We start from the raw sequence: 21,009 nt of genomic DNA, 5'->3' as shown, positions 1-21,009 counted from the left end.
GTTGCAAACTCCATTCCATACATATATATGGGGAGGTACAAGCTCCAACTCGGTTTGACAGTGAAAACTGCAGGAACTTCAAACCGGCACTAGGAAACAGACTGAGAAAGCAGAGAAAAAGTTTCTCCTGCAACCCGTTCCCTTGGTGCTAGATGAACTAAAGTCTCTCCACTTGCTCTGTTCTGAGAGATAAGTGTGTGTGAAAGCCGTCCTTCACCTAGCTTGTTGGGAACACAAAGTTTCTTTTCAGTTGCAAACTCCATTCCATACATATATATGGGGAGGTACTAGCTCCAACTCGGTTCGACAGTGAAAACTGCAGGTACTTCAAACCGGCACTAGGAAACAGACTGAGAAAGCAGAGAAAAAGTGTCTCCTGCAACCCGTTCCCTTGGTGCTAGATGAACGAACGTCTCTCCACTTGCTCTGTTCTGAGAGATAAGTGCGTGTGAAAGCCGTCCTTCACCTAGCTTGTTGGGAACACAAAGTTTCTTTTCGGTTTCAAACTCCATTCCATACATATATATGGGGAGGTAGAAGCTCCAACTAATTTGATAGTGAAAACTGCAGGAACTTCAAACCGGCACTAGGAAACAGACTGAGAAAGCAGAGAAAAAGTGTCTCCTGCAACCCTTTCCCTTGGTGCTAGATGAACGAACGTCTCTCCACTTGCTCAGTTCTGAGAGATAAGTGTGTGTGAAAGCCGTCCTTCACCTAGCTAGTTGGGAACACAAAGTTTCTTTTCAGTTGCAAACTCCATTCCATACATATATATGGGGAGGTACAAGCTCCAACTCGGTTTGATAGTGAAAACTGCAGGAACTTCAAACCGGCACTAGGAAACAGACTGAGAAAGCAGAGAAAAAGTGTCTCCTGCAACCCGTTCCCTTGGTGCTAGATGAACGAACGTCTCTCCACTTGCTCAGTTCTGAGAGATAAGTGTGTGTGAAAGCCGTCCTTCACCTAGCTTCTTGGGAACACAAAGTTTCATTTCAGTTGCAAACCCATTCCATACATATATATGGGGAGGTACAAGCTCCAACTCGGATTTACAGTGAAAACTGCAGGAACTTCAAACCGGCACTAGGAAACAGACTGAGGAAGCAGAGAAAAAGTGTCTCCTGCAACCCGTTCCCTTGGTGCTAGATGAACGAACGTCTCTCCACTTGCTCTGTTCTGAGAGATAAGTGTGTGTGAAAGCCGTCCTTCACCTAGCTTGTTGGGAACACAAAGTTTCATTTCAGCTGCAAACTCCATTCCATACATATATATGGGGAGGTACAAGCTCCAACTCGGATTTACAGTGAAAACTGCAGGAACTTCAAACCGGCACTAGGAAACAGACTGAGGAAGCAGAGAAAAAGTGTCTCCTGCAACCCGTTCCCTTGGTGCTAGATGAACGAACGTCTCTCCACTTGCTCAGTTCTGAGAGATAAGTGTGTGTGAAAGTCGTCCTTAACCTAGCTTGTTGGGAACACAAAGTTTCTTTTCAGTTGCAAACTCCATTCCATACATATATATGGGGAGGTACTAGCTCCAACTCCGTTTGACAGTGAAAACTGCAGGAACTTCAAAACGGCACTAGGAAACAGACTGAGAAAGCAGAGAAAAAGTGTCTCCTGCAACCCGTTCCCTTGGTGCTAGATGAACGAACGTCTCTCCACTTGCTCAGTTCTGAGAGATAAGTGTGTGTGAAAGCCGTCCTTCACCTAGCTTGTTGGGAACACAAAGTTTCTTTTCAGTTGCAAACTCCATTCCATACATATATATGGGGAGGTACTAGCTCCAACTCGTTTTGACAGTGAAAACTGCAGGAACTTCAAACCGGCACTAGGAAACAGACTGAGAAAGCAGAGAAAAAGTGTCTCCTGCAACCCGTTCCCTTGGTGCTAGATGAACGAACGTCTCTCCACATGCTCAGTTCTGAGAGATAATTGTGTGTGAAAGCCGTCCTTCACCTAGCTTGTTGGGAACACAAAGATTCTTTTCAGTTGCAAACTCCATTCCATACATATATATGGGGAGGTACTAGCTCCAACTCGGTTTGACAGTGAAAACTGCAGGAACTTCAAAACGGCACTAGGAAACAGACTGAGAAATCAGAGAAAAAGTGTCTCCTGCAACCCGTTCCCTTGGTGCTAGATGAACGAACGTCTCTCCACTTGCTCAGTTCTGAGAGATAAGTGTGTGTGAAAGCCGTCCTTCACCTAGCTTGTTGGGAACACAAAGTTTCTTTTCAGTTGCAAACTCCATTCCATACATATATATGGGGAGGTACTAGCTCCAACTCGTTTTGACAGTGAAAACTGCAGGAACTTCAAACCGGCACTAGGAAACAGACTGAGAAAGCAGAGAAAAAGTGTCTCCTGCAACCCGTTCCCTTGGTGCTAGATGAACGAACGTCTCTCCACATGCTCAGTTCTGAGAGATAATTGTGTGTGAAAGCCGTCCTTCACCTAGCTTGTTGGGAACACAAAGTTTCTTTTCAGTTGCTAACTCCATTCCATACATATATATGGGGAGGTAGAAGCTCCAACTCGGTTTGACAGTGAAAACTGCAGGAACTTCAAACCGGCACTAGGAAACAAACTGAGAAAGCAGAGAAATAGTGTCTCCTGCAACCCGTTCCCTTGGTGCTAGATGAACGAACGTCTCTCCACTTGCTCAGTTCTGAGAGATAAGTGTGTGTGAAAGCCGTCCTTCACCTAGCTTGTTGGGAACACAAAGTTTCTTTTCAGTTGCAAACTCCATTCCATACATATATATGGGGAGGTACAAGCTCCAACTAGGTTTGACAGTGAAAACTGCAGGAACTTCAAACCGGCACTAGGAAACAGACTGAGAAAGCAGAGAAAAAGTGTCTCCTGCAACCCGTTCCCTTGGTGCTAGATGAACGAAAGTCTCTCCACTTGCTCTGTTCTGATAGATAAGTGTGTGTGAAAGCCGTCCTTCACCTAGCTTGTTGGGAACACAAAGTTTCTTTTCAGTTGCAAACTCCATTCCATACATATATATGGGTAGGTACAAGCTCCAAATCGGTTTTACAGTGAAAACTGCCGGAACTTCAAACCGGCACTAGGAAACAGACTAAGAAAGCAGAGAAAAAGTGTCTCCTGCAACCCGTTCCCTTGGTGCTAGATGAACGAACGTCTCTCCACTTGCTCAGTTCTGAGAGATAAGTGTGTGTGAAAGCCGTCCTTCACTTAGCTTGTTGGGAAAACAAAGTTTCTTTTCAGTTGCAAACTCCATTCCATACATATATATGGGGAGGTACAAGCTCCAACCCGGTTTTACAGTGAAAACTGCAGGAACTTCAAACCGGCACTAGGAAACAGACTGAGGAAGCAGAGAAAAAGTGTCCCTGCAACCCGTTCCCTTGGTGCTAGATGAACGAACGTCTCTCCACTTGCTCAGTTCTGAGAGATAAGTGTGTGTGAAAGCCGTCCTTAACCTAGCTTGTTGGGAACACAAAGTTTCTTTTCCGTTGCAAACTCCATTCCATACATATATATGGGGAGGAAATAGCTCCAACTCGGTTCGACAGTGAAAACTGCAGGTACTTCAAACCGGCACTAGGAAACAGACTGAGAAAGCAGAGAAAAAGTGTCTCGTGCAACCCGTTCCCTTGGTGCTAGATGAACGAACGTCTCCACTTGCTCTGTTCTGGGAGATAAGTGCGTTTGAAAGCCGTCCTTCACCTAGCTTGTTGGGAACACAAAGTTTCTTTTCGGTTTCAAACTCCATTCCATACATATATATGGGGAGGTAGAAGCTCCAAATCTGTTTGACAGTGAAAACTGCAGGAACTTCAAACCGGCACTAGGAAACAGACTGAGAATGCAGAGAAAAAGTGTCTCCTTCAACCCGTTCCCTTGGTGCTAGATGAACGAACGTCTCTCCACTTGCTCAGTTCTGAGAGATAAGTGTGTGTGAAAGCCGTCCTTCACATAGCTTGTTGGTAACACAAAGTTTCTTTTCAGTTGCAAACTCCATTACATACATATATATGGGGAGGTACAAGCTCCAACTCGGTTTGACAGTGAAAACTGCAGGAACTTCAAACCGGCACTAGGAAACAGACTGAGAAAGCAGAGAAAAAGTGTCTCCTGCAACCCGTTCCCTTGGTGCTAGATGAACGAACGTCTCTCCACTTGCTCAGTTCTGAGAGATAAGTGTGTGTGAAAGCCGTCCTTCACCTAGCTTCTTGGGAACACAAAGTTTCATTTCAGTTGCAAACTCCATTCCATACATATATATGGGGAGGTACAAGCTCCAACTCGGATTTACAGTGAAAACTGCAGGAACTTCAAACCGGCACTAGGAAACAGACTGAGGAAGCAGAGAAAAAGTGTCTCCTGCAACCCGTTCCCTTGGTGCTAGATGAACGAACGTCTCTCCACTTGCTCTGTTCTGAGAGATAAGTGTGTGTGAAAGCCGTCCTTCACCTAGCTTTTTGGGAACACAAAGTTTCATTTCAGTTGCAAACTCCATTCCATACATATATATGGGGAGGTACTAGCTCCAACTCCGTTTGACAGTGAAAACTGCAGGAACTTCAAACCGGCACTAGGAAACAGACTGAGAAATCAGAGAAAAAGTGTCTCCTGCAACCCGTTCCCTTGGTGCTAGATGAACGAACGTCTCTCCACTTGCTCAGTTCTGAGAGATAAGTGTGTGTGAAAGCCGTCCTTCACCTAGCTTGTTGGGAACACAAAGTTTCTTTTCAGTTGCAAACTCCATTCCATACATATATATGGGGAGGTACTAGCTCCAACTCGTTTTGACAGTGAAAACTGCAGGAACTTCAAACCGGCACTAGGAAACAGACTGAGAAAGCAGAGAAAAAGTGTCTCCTGCAACCCGTTCCCTTGGTGCTAGATGAACGAACGTCTCTCCACTTGCTCAGTTCTGAGAGATAAGTGTGTGTGAAAACCGTCCTTCCCCTAGCTTGTTGGGAACACAAAGTTTCTTTTCAGTTGCAAACTCCATTCCATACATATATATGGGGAGGTACTAGCTCCAACTCGTTTTGACAGTGAAAACTGCAGGAACTTCAAACCGGCACTAGGAAACAGACTGAGAAAGCAGAGAAAAAGTGTCTCCTGCAACCCGTTCCCTTGGTGCTAGATGAACGAACGTCTCTCCACATGCTCAGTTCTGAGAGATAAGTGTGTGTGAAAGCCGTCCTTCACCTAGCTTGTTGGGAACACAAAGTTTCTTTTCAGTTGCAAACTCCATTCCATACATATATATGGGGAGGTACTAGCTCCAACTCGGTTTGACAGTGAAAACTGCAGGAACTTCAAACCGGCACTAGGAAACAGACAGAGAAAGCAGAGAAAAAGTGTCTCCTGCAACCCGTTCCCTTGGTGCTAGATGAACGAACGTCTCTCCACTTGCTCAGTTCTGAGAGATAAGTGTGTGTGAAAGCCGTCCTTCACCTAGCTTGTTGGGAACACAAAGTTTCTTTTCAGTTGCAAACTCCATTCCATACATATATATGGGGAGGTACTAGCTCCAACTCGTTTTGACAGTGAAAACTGCAGGAACTTCAAACCGGCACTAGGAAACAGACTGAGAAAGCAGAGAAAAAGTGTCTCCTGCAAACCGTTCCCTTGGTGCTAGATGAACGAACGTCTCTCCACATGCTCAGTTCTGAGAGATAAGTGCGTGTGATAGCCGTCCTTCACCTAGCTTTTTGGGAACACAAAGTTTCTTTTCAGTTGCAAACTCCATTCCATACATATATATGGGGAGGTACTAGCTCCAACTCGGTTTTACAGTGAAAACTGCAGGAACTTCAAACCGGCACTAGGAAACAGACTGAGAAAGCAGAGAAAAAGTGTCTCCTGCAACCCGTTCCCTTGGTGCTAGATGAACGAACGTCTCTCCACTTGCTCAGTTCTGAGAGATAAGTGTGTGTGAAAGCCGTCCTTCACCTAGCTTGATGGGAACACAAAGTTTCTTTTCAGTTGCAAACTCCATTCCATACATATATATGGGGAGGTAGAAGCTCCAACTCGGTTTGACAGTGAAAACTGTAGGAACTTCACACCGGCACTAGGAAACAAACTGAGAAAGCAGAGAAATAGTGTCTCCTGCAACCCGTTCCCTTGGTGCTAGATGAACGAACGTCTCTCCACTTGCTCAGTTCTGAGAGATAAGTGTGTGTGAAAGCCGTCCTTCACCTAGCTTGTTGGGAACCCAAAGTTTCTTTTCAGTTGCAAACTCCATTCCATACATATATATGGGGAGGTACAAGCTCCAACTAGGTTTGACAGTGAAAACTGCAGGAACTTCAAACCGGCACTAGGAAACAGACTGAGAAAGCAGAGAAAAAGTGTCTCCTGCAACCCGTTCCCTTGGTGCTAGATGAACGAAAGTCTCTCCACTTTCTCTGTTCTGATAGATAAGTGTGTGTGAAAGCCGTCCTTCACCTAGCTTGTTGGGAACACAAAGTTTCTTTTCAGTTGCAAACTCCATTCCATACATATATATGGGTAGGTACAAGCTCCAAATCGGTTTTACAGTGAAAACTGCCGGAACTTCAAACCGGCACTAGGAAACAGACTGAGAAAGCAGAGAAAAAGTGTCTCCTGCAACCCGTTCCCTTGGTGCTAGATGAACGAACGTCTCTCCACTTTCTCAGTTCTGAGAGATAAGTGTGTGTGAAAGCCGTCCTTCACCTAGCTTGTTGGGAACACAAAGTTTCTTTTCAGTTGCAAACTCCATTCCATACATATATATGGGGAGGTACTAGCTCCAACTCGGATTTACAGTGAAAACTGCAGGAACTTCAAACCGGCACTAGGAAACAGACTGAGGAAGCAGAGAAAAAGTGTCTCCTGCAACCCGTTCCCTTGGTGCTAGATGAACGAACGTCTCTCCACTTGCTCAGTTCTGAGAGATAAGTGTGTGTGAAAGCAGTCCTTAACCTAGCTTGTTGGGAACACAAAGTTTCTTTTCAGTTGCAAACTCCATTCCATACATATATATGGGGAGGAAATAGCTCCAATTCGGTTCGACAGTGAAAACTGCAGGTACTTCAAACCGGCACTAGGAAACAGACTGAGAAAGCAGAGAAAAAGTGTCTCGTGCAACCCGTTCCCTTGGTGCTAGATGAACGAACGTCTCCACTTGCTCTGTTCTGGGAGATAAGTGCGTTTGAAAGCCGTCCTTCACCCAGCTTGTTGGGAACACAAAGTTTCTTTTCGGTTTCAAACTCCATTCCATACATATATATGGGGAGGAAGAAGCTCCAAATCTGTTTGACAGTGAAAACTGCGGGAACTTCAAACCGGCACTAGGAAACAGACTGAGAAAGCAGAGAAAAAGTGTCTCCTTCAACCCGTTCCCTTGGTGCTAGATGAACGAACGTCTCTCCACTTGCTCAGTTCTGAGAGATAAGTGTGTGTGAAAGCCGTCCTTCACCTAGCTTGTTGGGAACACAAAGTTTCTTTTCAGTTGCAAACTCCATTCCATACATATATATGGGGAGGTACAAGCTCCAACTCGGATTTACAGAGAAAACTGCAGGAACTTCAAACCGGCACTAGGAAACAGACTGAGGAAGCAGAGAAAAAGTGTCTCCTGCAACCCGTTCCCTTGGTGCTAGATGAATGAACGTCTCTCCACTTGCTCTGTTCTGAGAGAAAAGTGTGTGTGAAAGCCGTCCTTCACCTAGCTTGTTGGGAACACAAAGTTTCATTTCAGTTGCAAACTCCATTCCATACATATATATGGGGAGGTACAAGCTCCAACTCGGATATACAGTGAAAACTGCAGGATCTTCAAACCGGCACTAGGAAACAGACTGAGGAAGCAGAGAAAAAGTGTCTCCTGCAACCCGTTCCCCTGGTGCTAGATGAACGAACGTCTCTCCACATGCTCAGTTCTGAGAGATAAGTGCGTGTGAAAGCCGTCCTTCACCTAGCTTGTTGGGAACACAAAGTTTCTTTTCAGTTGCAAAGTCCATTCCATACATATATATGGGGAGGTACTAGCTCCAACTCTGTTTTACAGTGAAAACTGCAGGAATTTCAAACCGGCACTAGGAAACAGACTCAGAAAGCAGAGAAAAAGTGTCCCCTGCAACCCGTTCCCTTGGTGCTAGATGAACGAACGTCTCTCCACTTGCTCAGTTCTGAGAGATAAGTGTGTGTGAAAGCCGTCCTTCACCTAGCTTGATGGGAACACAAAGTTTCTTTTCAGTTGCAAACTCCATTCCATACATATATATGGGGAGGTAGAAGCTCCAACTCGTTTTGACAGTGAAAACTGCAGGAACTTCAAACCGGCACTAGGAAACAGACTGAGAAAGCAGAGAAATAGTGTCTCCTGCAACCCGTTCCCTTGGTGCTAGATGAACGAACGTCTCTCCACTTGCTCAGTTCTGAGAGATAAGTGTGTGTGAAAGCCGTCCTTCACCTAGCTTGTTGGGAACACAAAGTTTCTTTTCAGTTGCAAACTCCATTCCATACATATATATGGGGAGGTACAAGCTCCAACTCGGTTTGACAGTGAAAACTGCAGGAACTTCAAACCGGCACTAGGAAACAGACTGAGAAAGCAGAGAAAAAGTGTCTCCTGCAACCCGTTCCCTTGGTGCTAGATGAACGAAAGTCTCTCCACTTGCTCTGTTCTGAGAGATAAGTGTGTGTGAAAGCCGTCCTTCACCTAGCTTGTTGGGAACACAAAGTTTCTTTTCAGTTGCAAACTCCATTCCATACATATATATGGGTAGGTACAAGCTCCAAATCGGTTTTACAGTGAAAACTGCCGGAACTTCAAACCGGCACTAGGAAACAGACTGAGAAAGCAGAGAAAAAGTGTCTCCTGCAACCCGTTCCCTTGGTGCTAGATGAACGAACGTCTCTCCACTTGCTCTGTTCTGAGAGATAAGTGCGTGTGAAAGCCGTCCTTCACCTAGCTTGTTGGGAACACAAAGTTTCTTTTCGGTTTCAAACTCCATTCCATACATATATATGGGGAGGTTGAAGCTCCAAATCTGTTTGACAGTGAAAACCGCAGGAACTTCAAACCGGCACTAGGAAACAGACTGAGAAAGCAGAGAAAAAGTGTCTCCTGCAACCCGTTCCCTTGGTGCTAGATGAACGAACGTCTCTTCACTTGCTCAGTTCTGAGAGATAAGTGTGTGTGAAAGCCGTCCTTCACCTAGCTTGTTGGGAACACAAAGTTTCTTTTCAGTTGCAAACTCCATTCCATACATATATATGGGGAGGTACAAGCTCCAACTCGTTTTGACAGTGAAAACTGCAGGAACTTCAAACCGGCACTAGGAAACAGACTGAGAAAGCAGAGAAAAAGTGTCTCCTGCAACCCGTTCCCTTGGTGCTAGATGAACGAAAGTCTCTCCACTTGCTCTGTTCTGAGAGATAAGTGTGTGTGAAAGCCGTCCTTCACCAAGCTTGTTGGGAACACAAAGTTTCTTTTCAGTTGCAAACTCCATTCCATACATATATATGGGTAGGTACAAGCTCCAAATCGGTTTTACAGTGAAAACTGCAGGATCTTCAAACCGGCACTAGGAAACAGACTGAGAATGCAGAGAAAAAGTGTCTCCTGCAACCCGTTCCCTTGGTGCTAGATGAACGAACGTCTCTCCACTTGCTCAGTTCTGAGAGATAAGTGTGTGTGAAAGCCGTCCTTCACCTAGCTTGTTGGGAACACAAAGTTTCTTTTCAGTTGCAAACTCCATTCCATACATATATATGGGGAGGTACTAGCTCCAACTCGGTTTTACAGTGAAAACTGCAGGAACTTCAAACCGGCACTAGGAAACAGACTGAGGAAGCAGAGAAAAAGTGTCTCCTGCAACCCGTTCCCTTGGTGCTAGATGAACGAACGTCTCTCCACTTGCTCAGTTCTGAGAGATAAGTGTGTGTGAAAGCCGTCCTTCACCTAGCTTGTTGGGAACACAAAGTTTCTTTTCAGTTGCAAACTCCATTCCATACATATATATGGGGAGGTACAAGCTCCAACTCGGTTTGACAGTGAAAACTGCAGGAACTTCAAACCGGCACTAGGAAACAGACTGAGAAAGCAGAGAAAAAGTGTCTCCTGCAACCCGTTCCCTTGGTGCTAGATGAACGAAAGTCTCTCCACTTGCTCTGTTCTGAGAGATAAGTGTGTGTGAAAGCCGTCCTTCACCTAGCTTGTTGGGAACACAAAGTTTCTTTTCAGTTGCAAACTCCATTCCATACATATATATGGGTAGGTACAAGCTCCAATTCGGTTTTACAGTGAAAACTGCAGGAACTTCAAACCGGCACTAGGAAACAGACTGAGAAAGCAGAGAAAAAGTGTCTCCTGCAACCCGTTCCCTTGGTGCTAGATGAACGAACGTCTCTCCACTTGCTCAGTTCTGAGAGATAAGTGTGTGTGAAAGCCGTCCTTCACCTAGATTGTTGGGAACACAAAGTTTCTTTTCAGTTGCAAACTCCATTCCATACATATATATGGGGAGGTACTAGCTCCAACTCGGTTTGACAGTGAAAACTGCAGGAACTTCAAACCGGCACTAGGAAACAGACTGAGGAAGCAGAGAAAAAGTGTCTCCTGCAACCCGTTCCCTTGGTGCTAGATGAACGAACGTCTCTCCACTTGCTCAGTTCTGAGAGATAAGTGTGTGTGAAAGCCGTCCTTCACCTAGCTTGTTGGGAACACAAAGTTTCTTTTCAGTTGCAAACTCCATTCCATACATATATATGGGGAGGTACAAGCTCCAACTCGTTTTGATAGTGAAAACTGCAGGAACTTCAAACCGGCACTAGGAAACAGACTGAGAAAGCAGAGAAAAAGTGTCTCCTGCAACCCGTTCCCTTGGTGCTAGATGAACGAACGTCTCTCCACTTGCTCTGTTCTGAGAGATAAGTGTGTGTGAAAGCCGTCCTTCACCTAGCTTCTTGGGAACACAAAGTTTCATTTCAGTTGCAAACTCCATTCCATACATATATATGGGGAGGTACAAGCTCCAACTCGGATTTACAGAGAAAACTGCAGGAACTTCAAAGCGGCACTAGGAAACAGACTGAGGAAGCAGAGAAAAAGTGTCTCCTGCAACCCGTTCCCTTGGTGCTAGATGAACGAACGTCTCTCCACTTGCTCTGTTCTGAGAGATAATTGTGTGTGAAAGCCGTCCTTCACCTAGCTTTTTGGGAACACAAAGTTTCATTTCAGTTGCAAACTCCATTCCATACATATATATGGGGAGGTACAAGCTCCAACTCGGTTTGATAGTGAAAACTGCAGGAACTTCAAACCGGCACTAGGAAACAGACTGAGAAAGCAGAGAAAAAGTGTCTCCTGCAACCCGTTCCCTTGGTGCTAGATGAACGAACGTCTCTCCACTTGCTCTGTTCTGAGAGATAAGTGTGTGTGAAAGCCGTCCTTCACCTAGCTTCTTGGGAACACAAAGTTTCATTTCAGTTGCAAACTCCATTCCATACATATATATGGGGAGGTACAAGCTCCAACTCGGATTTACAGAGAAAACTGCAGGAACTTCTAACCGGCACTAGGAAACAGACTGAGGAAGCAGAGAAAAAGTGTCTCCTGCAACCCGTTCCCTTGGTGCTAGATGAACGAACGTCTCTCCACTTGCTCTGTTCTGAGAGATAAGTGTGTGTGAAAGCCGTCCTTCACCTAGCTTGTTGGGAACACAAAGTTTCATTATAGTTGCAAACTCCATTCCATACATATATATGGGGAGGTACAAGCTCCAACTCGGATTTACAGTGGAAACTGCAGGAACTTCAAACCGGCACTAGGAAACAGACTGAGGAAGCAGAGAAAAAGTGTCTCCTGCAACCCGTTCCTTTGGTGCTAGATGAACGAACGTCTCTCCACTTGCTCAGTTCTGAGAGATAAGTGTGTGTGAAAGCCGTCTTTCACCTAGCATGTTGGGAAAACAAAGTTTCTTTTCAGTTGCAAACTCCATTCCATACATATATATGGGGAGGTACTAGCTCCAAATCGGTTTGACAGTGAAAACTGCAGGAACTTCAAACCGGCACTAGGAAACAGACTGAGAAAGCAGAGAAAAAGTGTCTCCTGCAACCCGTTCCCTTGGTGCTAGATGAACGAACGTCTCTCCACTTGCTCCGTTCTGAGAGATAAGTGTGTGTGAAAGCCGTCCTTCACCTAGCTTGTTGGGAACACAAAGTTTCTTTTCAGTTGCAAACTCCATTCCATACATATATAAGGGGAGGTACTAGCTCCAACTCGTTTTGACAGTGAAAACTGCAGGAACTTCAAACCGGCACTAGGAAACAGACTGAGAAAGCAGAGAAAAAGTGTCTCCTGCAACCCGTTCCCTTGGTGCTACATGAACGAACGTCTCTCCACATGCTCAGTTCTGAGAGATAAGTGCGTGTGAAAGCCGTCCTTCACCTAGCTTGTAGGGAACACAAAGTTTCTTTTCAGTTGCAAACTCCATTCCATACATATATATGGGGAGGTACAAGCTCCAACTCGGTTTGACAGTGAAAACTGCAGGAACTTCCAACCGGCACTAGGAAACAGACTGAGAAAGCAGAGAAAAAGTGTCTCCTGCAACCCGTTCCCTTGGTGCTAGATGAACGAACGTCTCTCCACTTGCTCAGTTCTGAGAGATAAGTGTGTGTGAAAGCCGTCCTTCACCTAGCTTGTTGGGAACACAAAGTTTCTTTTCAGTTGCAAACTCCATTCCATACATATATATGGGGAGGTACTAGCTCCAACTCGTTTTGACAGTGAAAACTGCAAGAACTTCAAACCGGCACTAGGAAACAGACTGAGAAAGCAGAGAAAAAGTGTCTCCTGCAACCCGTTCCCCTGTTGCTAGATGAACGAACGTCTCTCCACTTGCTCAGTTCTGAGAGATAAGTGTGTGTGAAAGCCGTCCTTCACCTAGCTTGTTGGGAACACAAAGTTTCTTTTCAGTTGCAAACTCCATTCCATACATATATATGGGGAGGTACTAGCTCCAACTCGGTTTTACAGTGAAAACTGCAGGAACTTCAAACCGGCACTAGGAAACAGACTGAGAAAGCAGAGAAAAAGTGTCTCCTGCAACCCGTTCCCTTGGTGCTAGATGAACGAACGTCTCTCCACTTGCTCAGTTCTGAGAGATAAGTGTGTGTGAAAGCCGTCCTTCATCTAGCTTGATGGGAACACAAAGTTTCTTTTCAGTTGCAAACTCCATTCCATACATATATATGGGGAGGTAGAAGCTCCAACTCGGTTTGACAGTGAAAACTGCAGGATCTTCAAACCGGCACTAGGAAACAGACTGAGAAAGCAGAGAAATAGTTTCTCCTGCAACCCGTTCCCTTGGTGCTAGATGAACGAACGTCTCTCCACTTGCTCAGTTCTGAGAGATAAGTGTGTGTGAAAGCTGTCCTTCACCTAGCTTGTTGGGAACACAAAGTTTCTTTTCAGTTGCAAACTCCATTCCATACATATATATGGGGAGGTACAAGCTCCAACTCGGTTTGACAGTGAAAACTGCAGGAACTTCAAACCGGCACTAGGAAACAGACTGAGAAAGCAGAGAAAAAGTGTCACCTGCTACCCGTTCCCTTGGTGCTAGATGAACGAAAGTCTCTCCACTTGCTCTGTTCTGAGAGATAAGTGTGTGTGAAAGCCGTCCTTCACCTAGCTTGTTGGGAACACAAAGTTTCTTTTCAGTTGCAAACTCCATTCCATACATATATATGGGTAGGTACAAGCTCCAAATCGGTTTTACAGTGAAAACTGCAGGAACATCAAACAGGCACTAGGAAACAGACTGAGAAAGCAGAGAAAAAGTGTCTCCTGCAACCCGTTCCCTTGGTGCTAGATGAACGAACGTCTCTCCACTTGCTCAGTTCTGAGAGATAAGTGTGTGTGAAAGCCGTCCTTCACCTAGCTTGTTGGGAACACAAAGTTTCTTTTCAGTTGCAAACTCCATTCCATACATATATATGGGGAGGTACTAGCTCCAACTCGGTTTTACAGTGAAAACTGCAGGATCTTCAAACCGGCACTAGGAAACAGACTGAGGAAGCAGAGAAAAAGTGTCTCCTGCAACCCGTTCCATTGGTGCTAGATGAACGAACGTCTCTCCACTTGCTCAGTTCTGAGAGATAAGTGTGTGTGAAAGCCGTCCTTCACCTAGCTTGTTGGGAACACAAAGTTTCTTTTCAGTTGCAAACTCCATTCCATACATATATATGGGGAGGTAGAAGCTCCAACTCGGTTTGACAGTGAAAACTGCAGGATCTTCAAAACGGCACTAGGAAACAGACTGAGAAAGCAGAGAAATAGTTTTTCCTGCAACCCGTTCCCTTGGTGCTAGATGAACGAACGTCTCTCCACTTGCTCAGTTCTGAGAGATAAGTGTGTGTGAAAGCCGTCCTTCACCTAGCTTGTTGGGAACACAAAGTTTCTTTTCAGTTGCAAACTGCATTCCATACATATATATGGGGAGGTACAAGCTCCAACTCGGTTTGACAGTGAAAACTGCAGGAACTTCAAACCGGCACTAGGAAACAGACTGAGAAAGCAGAGAAAAATGTCTCCTGCAACCCGTTCCCTTGGTGCTAGATGAACGAAAGTCTCTCCACTTGCTCTGTTCTGAGAGATAAGTGTGTGTGAAAGCTGTCCTTCACCTAGCTTGTTGGGAACACAAAGTTTCTTTTCAGTTGCAAACTCCATTCCATACATATATATGGGTAGGTACAAGCTCCAAATCGGTTTTACAGTGAAAACTGCAGGAACTTCAAACAGGCACTAGGAAACAGACTGAGAAAGCAGAGAAAAAGTGTCTCCTGCAACCCGTTCCCTTGGTGCTAGATGAACGAACGTCTCTCCACTTGCTCAGTTCTGAGAGATAAGTGTGTGTGAAAGCCGTCCTTCACCTAGCTTGTTGGGAACACAAAGTTTCTTTTCAGTTGCAAACTCCATTCCATACATATATATGGGGAGGTACTAGCTCCAACTCGGTTTTACAGTGAAAACTGCAGGAACTTCAAACCGGCACTAGGAAACAGACTGAGGAAGCAGAGAAAAAGTGTCTCCTGCAACCCGTTCCCTTGGTGCTAAATGAACGAACGTCTCTCCACTTGCTCAGTTCTGAGAGATAAGTGTGTGTGAAAGCCGTCCTTCACCTATCTTGTTGGGAACACAAAGTTTCTTTTCAGTTGCAAACTCCATTCCATACATATATATGGGGAGGTACTAGCTCCAACTCGGTTTTACAGTGAAAACTGCAGGAACTTCAAACCGGCACTAGGAAACAGACTGAGGAAGCAGAGAAAAAGTGTCTCCTGCAACCCGTTCCCTTGGTGCTAGATGAACGAACGTCTCTCCACTTGCTCCGTTCTGAGAGATAAGTGTGTGTGAAAGCCGTCCTTCACCTAGCTTGTTGGGAACACAAAGTTTCTTTTCAGTTGCAAACTCCATTCCATACATATATAAGGGGAGGTACTAGCTCCAACTCGTTTTGACAGTGAAAACTGCAGGAACTTCAAACCGGCACTAGGAAACAGACTGAGAAAGCAGAGAAAAAGTGTCTCCTGCAACCCGTTCCCTTGGTGCTAGATGAACGAACGTCTCTCCACATGCTCAGTTCTGAGAGATAAGTGGGTGTGAAAGCCGTCCTTCACCTAGCTTGTAGGGAAAACAAAGTTTCTTTTCAGTTGCAAACTCCATTCCATACATATATATGGGGAGGTAAAAGCTCCAACTCGGTTTGACAGTGAAAACTGCAGGAACTTCCAACCGGCACTAGGAAACAGACTGAGAAAGCAGAGAAAAAGTGTCTCCTGCAACCCGTTCCCTTGGTGCTAGATGAACGAACGTCTCTCCACTTGCTCAGTTCTGAGAGATAAGTGTGTGTGAAAGCCGTCCTTCACCTAGCTTGTTGGGAACACAAAGTTTCTTTTCAGTTGCAAACTCCATTCCATACATATATATGGGGAGGTACTAGCTCCAACTCGTTTTGACAGTGAAAACTGCAAGAACTTCAAACCGGCACTAGGAAACAGACTGAGAAAGCAGAGAAAAAGTGTCTCCTGCAACCCGTTCCCCTGGTGCTAGATGAACGAACGTCTCTCCACTTGCTCAGTTCTGAGAGATAAGTGTGTGTGAAAGCCGTCCTTCACCTAGCTTGTTGGGAACACAAAGTTTCTTTTCAGTTGCAAACTCCATTCCATACATATATATGGGGAGGTACTAGCTCCAACTCGGTTTTACAGTGAAAACTGCAGGAACTTCAAACCGGCACTAGGAAACAGACTGAGAAAGCAGAGAAAAAGTGTCTCCTGCAACCCGTTCCCTTGGTGCTAGATGAACGAACGTCTCTCCACTTGCTCAGTTCTGAGAGATAAGTGTGTGTGAAAGCCGTCCTTCATCTAGCTTGATGGGAACACAAAGTTTCTTTTCAGTTGCAAACTCCATTCCATACATATATATGGGGAGGTAGAAGCTCCAACTCGGTTTGACAGTGAAAACTGCAGGATCTTCAAACCGGCACTAGGAAACAGACTGAGAAAGCAGAGAAATATTTTCTCCTGCAACCCGTTCCCTTGGTGCTAGATGAACGAACGTCTCTCCACTTGCTCAGTTCTGAGAGATAAGTGTGTGTGAAAGCTGTCCTTCACCTAGCTTGTTGGGAACACAAAGTTTCTTTTCAGTTGCAAACTCCATTCCATACATATATATGGGGAGGTACAAGCTCCAACTCGGTTTGACAGTGAAAACTGCAGGAACTTCAAACCGGCACTAGGAAACAGACTGAGAAAGCAGAGAAAAAGTGTCTCCTGCAACCCGTTCCCTTGGTGCTAGATGAACGAAAGTCTCTCCACTTGCTCTGTTCTGAGAGATAAGTGTGTGTGAAAGCCGTCCTTCACCTAGCTTGTTGGGAACACAAAGTTTCTTTTCAGTTGCAAACTCCATTCCATACATATATATGGGTAGGTACAAGCTCCAAATCGGTTTTACAGTGAAAACTGCAGGAACTTCAAACAGGCACTAGGAAACAGACTGAGAAAGCAGAGAAAAAGTGTCTCCTGCAACCCGTTCCCTTGGTGCTAGATGAACGAACGTCTCTCCACTTGCTCAGTTCTGAGAGATAAGTGTGTGTGAAAGCCGTACTTCACCTAGCTTGTTGGGAACACAAAGTTTCTTTTCAGTTGCAAACTCCATTCCATACATATATATGGGGAGGTACTAGCTCCAACTCGGTTTTACAGTGAAAACTGCAGGATCTTCAAACCGGCACTAGGAAACAGACTGAGGAAGCAGAGAAAAAGTGTCTCCTGCAACCCGTTCCCTTGGTGCTAGATGAACGAACGTCTCTCCACTTGCTCAGTTCTGAGAGATAAGTGTGTGTGAAAGCCGTACTTCACCTAGCTTGTTGGGAACACAAAGTTTCTTTTCAGTTGCAAACTCCATTCCATACATATATATGGGGAGGTAGAAGCTCCAACTCGGTTTGACAGTGAAAACTGCAGGATCTTCAAAACGGCACTAGGAAACAGACTGAGAAAGCAGAGAAATAGTTTCTCCTGCAACCCGTTCCCTTGGTGCTAGATGAACGAACGTCTCTCCACTTGCTCAGTTCTGAGAGATAAGTGTGTGTGAAAGCCGTCCTTCACCTAGCTTGTTGGGAACACAAAGTTTCTTTTCAGTTGCAAACTCCATTCCATACATATATATGGGGAGGTACAAGCTCCAACTCGGTTTGACAGTGAAAACTGCAGGAACTTCAAACCGGCACTAGGAAACAGACTGAGAAAGCAGAGAAAAAGTGTCTCCTGCAACCCGTTCCCTTGGTGCTAGATGAACGAAAGTCTCTCCACTTGCTCTGTTCTGAGAGATAAGTGTGTGTGAAAGCCGTCCTTCACCTAGCTTGTTGGGAACACAAAGTTTCTTTTCAGTTGCAAACTCCATTCCATACATATATATGGGTAGGTACAAGCTCCAAATCGGTTTTACAGGGAAAACTGCAGGAACTTCAAACAGGCACTAGGACACAGACTGAGAAAGCAGAGAAAAAGTGTCTCCTGCAACCCGTTCCCTTGGTGCTAGATGAACGAACGTCTCTCCACTTGCTCAGTTCTGAGAGATAAGTGTGTGTGAAAGCCGTCCTTCACCTAGCTTGTTGGGAACACAAAGTTTGTTTTCAGTTGCAAACTCCATTCCATACATATATATGGGGAGGTACTAGCTCCAACTCGGTTTTACAGTGAAAACTGCAGGAACTTCAAACCGGCACTAGGAAACAGACTGAGGAAGCAGAGAAAAAGTGTCTCCTGCAACCCGTTCCCTTGGTGCTAGATGAACGAACGTCTCTCCACTTGCTCAGTTCTGAGAGATAAGTGTGTGTGAAAGCCGTCCTTCACCTATCTTGTTGGGAACACAAAGTTTCTTTTCAGTTGCAAACTCCATTCCATACATATATATGGGGAGGTACTAGCTCCAACTCGGTTTTACAGTGAAAACTGCAGGAACTTCAAACCGGCACTAGGAAACAGACTGAGGAAGCAGAGAAAAAGTGTCTCCTGCAACCCGTTCCCTTGGTGCTAGATGAACGAACGTCTCTCCACTTGCTCAGTTCTGAGAGATAAGTGTGTGTGAAAGCCGTCCTTCACCTAGCTTGTTGGGAACACAAAGTTTCATTTCAGTTGCAAACTCCATTCCATACATATATATGGGGAGGTACAAGCTCCAACACGGTTTGACAGTGAAAACTGCAGGAACTTCAAACCGGCACTAGGAAACAGACTGAGAAAGCAGAGAAAAAGTGTCTCCTGCAACCCGTTCCCTTGGTGCTAGATGAACGAAAGTCTCTCCACTTGCTCTGTTCTGAGAGATAAGTGTGTGTGAAAGCCGTCCTTCACCTAGCTTGTTGGGAACACAAAGTTTCTTTTCAGTTGCAAACTCCATTCCATACATATATATGGGTAGGTACAAGCTCCAAATCGGTTTTACAGTGAAAACTGCAGGAACTTCAAACAGGCACTAGGAAACAGACTGAGAAAGCAGAGAAAAAGTGTCTCCTGCAACCCGTTCCCTTGGTGCTAGATGAACGAACGTCTCTCCACTTGCTCAGTTCTGAGAGATAAGTGTGTGTGAAAGCCGTCCTTCACCTAGCTTGTTTGGAACACAAAGTTTCTTTTCAGTTGCAAACTCCATTCCATACATATATATGGGGAGGTACTAGCTCCAACTCGGTTTTACAGTGAAAACTGCAGGATCTTCAAACCGGCACTAGGAAACAGACTGAGGAAGCAGAGAAAAAGTGTCTCCTGCAACCCGTTCCCTTGGTGCTAGATGAACGAACGTCTCTCCACTTGCTCAGTTCTGAGAGATAAGTGTGTGTGAAAGCCGTCCTTCACCTAGCTTGTTGGGAACACAAAGTTTCTTTTCAGTTGCAAACTCCATTCCATACATATATATGGGGAGGTAGAAGCTCCAACTCGGTTTGACAGTGAAAACTGCAGGATCTTCAAAACGGCACTAGGAAACAGACTGAGAAAGCAGAGAAATAGTTTCTCCTGCAACCCGTTCCCTTGGTGCTAGATGAACGAACGTCTCTCCACTTGCTCAGTTCTGAGAGATAAGTGTGTGTGAAAGCCGTCCTTCACCTAGCTTGTTGGGAACACAAAGTTTCTTTTCAGTTGCAAACTCCATTCCATACATATATATGGGGAGGTACAAGCTCCAACTCGGTTTGACAGTGAAAACTGCAGGAACTTCAAACCGGCACTAGGAAACAGACTGAGAAAGCAGAGAAAAAGTGTCTCCTGCAACCCGTTCCCTTGGTGCTAGATGAACGAAAGTCTCTCCACTTGCTCTGTTCTGAGAGATAAGTGTGTGTGAAAGCCGTCCTTCACCTAGCTTGTTGGGAACACAAAGTTTCTTTTCAGTTGCAAACTCCATTCCATACATATATATGGGTAGGTACAAGCTCCAAATCGGTTTTACAGTGAAAACTGCAGGAACTTCAAACAGGCACTAGGAAACAGACTGAGAAAGCAGAGAAAAAGTGTCTCCTGCAACCCGTTCCCTTGGTGCTAGATGAACGAACGTCTCTCCACTTGCTCAGTTCTGAGAGATAAGTGTGTGTGAAAGCCGTCCTTCACCTAGCTTGTTGGGAACACAAAGTTTCTTTTCAGTTGCAAACTCCATTCCATACATATATATGGGGAGGTACTAGCTCCAACTCGGTTTTACAGTGAAAACTGCAGGATCTTCAAACCGGCAGTAGGAAACAGACTGAGGAAGCAGAGAAAAAGTGTCTCCTGCAACCCGTTCCCTTGGTGCTAGATGAACGAACGTCTCTCCACTTGCTCAGTTCTGAGAGATAAGTGTGTGTGAAAGCCGTCCTTCACCTAGCTTGTTGGGAACACAAAGTTTCTTTTCAGTTGCAAACTCCATTCCATACATATATATGGGGAGGTAGAAGCTCCAACTCGGTTTGACAGTGAAAACTGCAGGATCTTCAAAACGGCACTAGGAAACAGACTGAGAAAGCAGAGAAATAGTTTCTCCTGCAACCCGTTCCCTTGGTGCTAGATGAACGAACGTCTCTCCACTTGCTCAGTTCTGAGAGATAAGTGTGTGTGAAAGCCGTCCTTCACCTAGCTTGTTGGGAACACAAAGTTTCTTTTCAGTTGCAAACTCCATTCCATACATATATATGGGGAGGTACAAGCTCCAACTCGGTTTGACAGTGAAAACTGCAGGAACTTCAAACCGGCACTAGGAAACAGACTGAGAAAGCAGAGAAAAAGTGTCTCCTGCAACCCGTTCCCTTGGTGCTAGATGAACGAAAGTCTCTCCACTTGCTCTGTTCTGAGAGATAAGTGTGTGTGAAAGCCGTCCTTCACCTAGCTTGTTGGGAACACAAAGTTTCTTTTCAGTTGCAAACTCCATTCCATACATATATATGGGTAGGTACAAGCTCCAAATCGGTTTTACAGGGAAAACTGCAGGAACTTCAAACAGGCACTAGGACACAGA

Source organism: Camelus dromedarius, unplaced genomic scaffold, assembly GCF_036321535.1.
Source record: "Camelus dromedarius isolate mCamDro1 unplaced genomic scaffold, mCamDro1.pat HAP1_SCAFFOLD_126, whole genome shotgun sequence".
In the NCBI taxonomy this organism is placed as follows: domain Eukaryota; kingdom Metazoa; phylum Chordata; class Mammalia; order Artiodactyla; family Camelidae; genus Camelus; species Camelus dromedarius.
Note: the sequence above shows the minus strand (reverse complement) of the source record.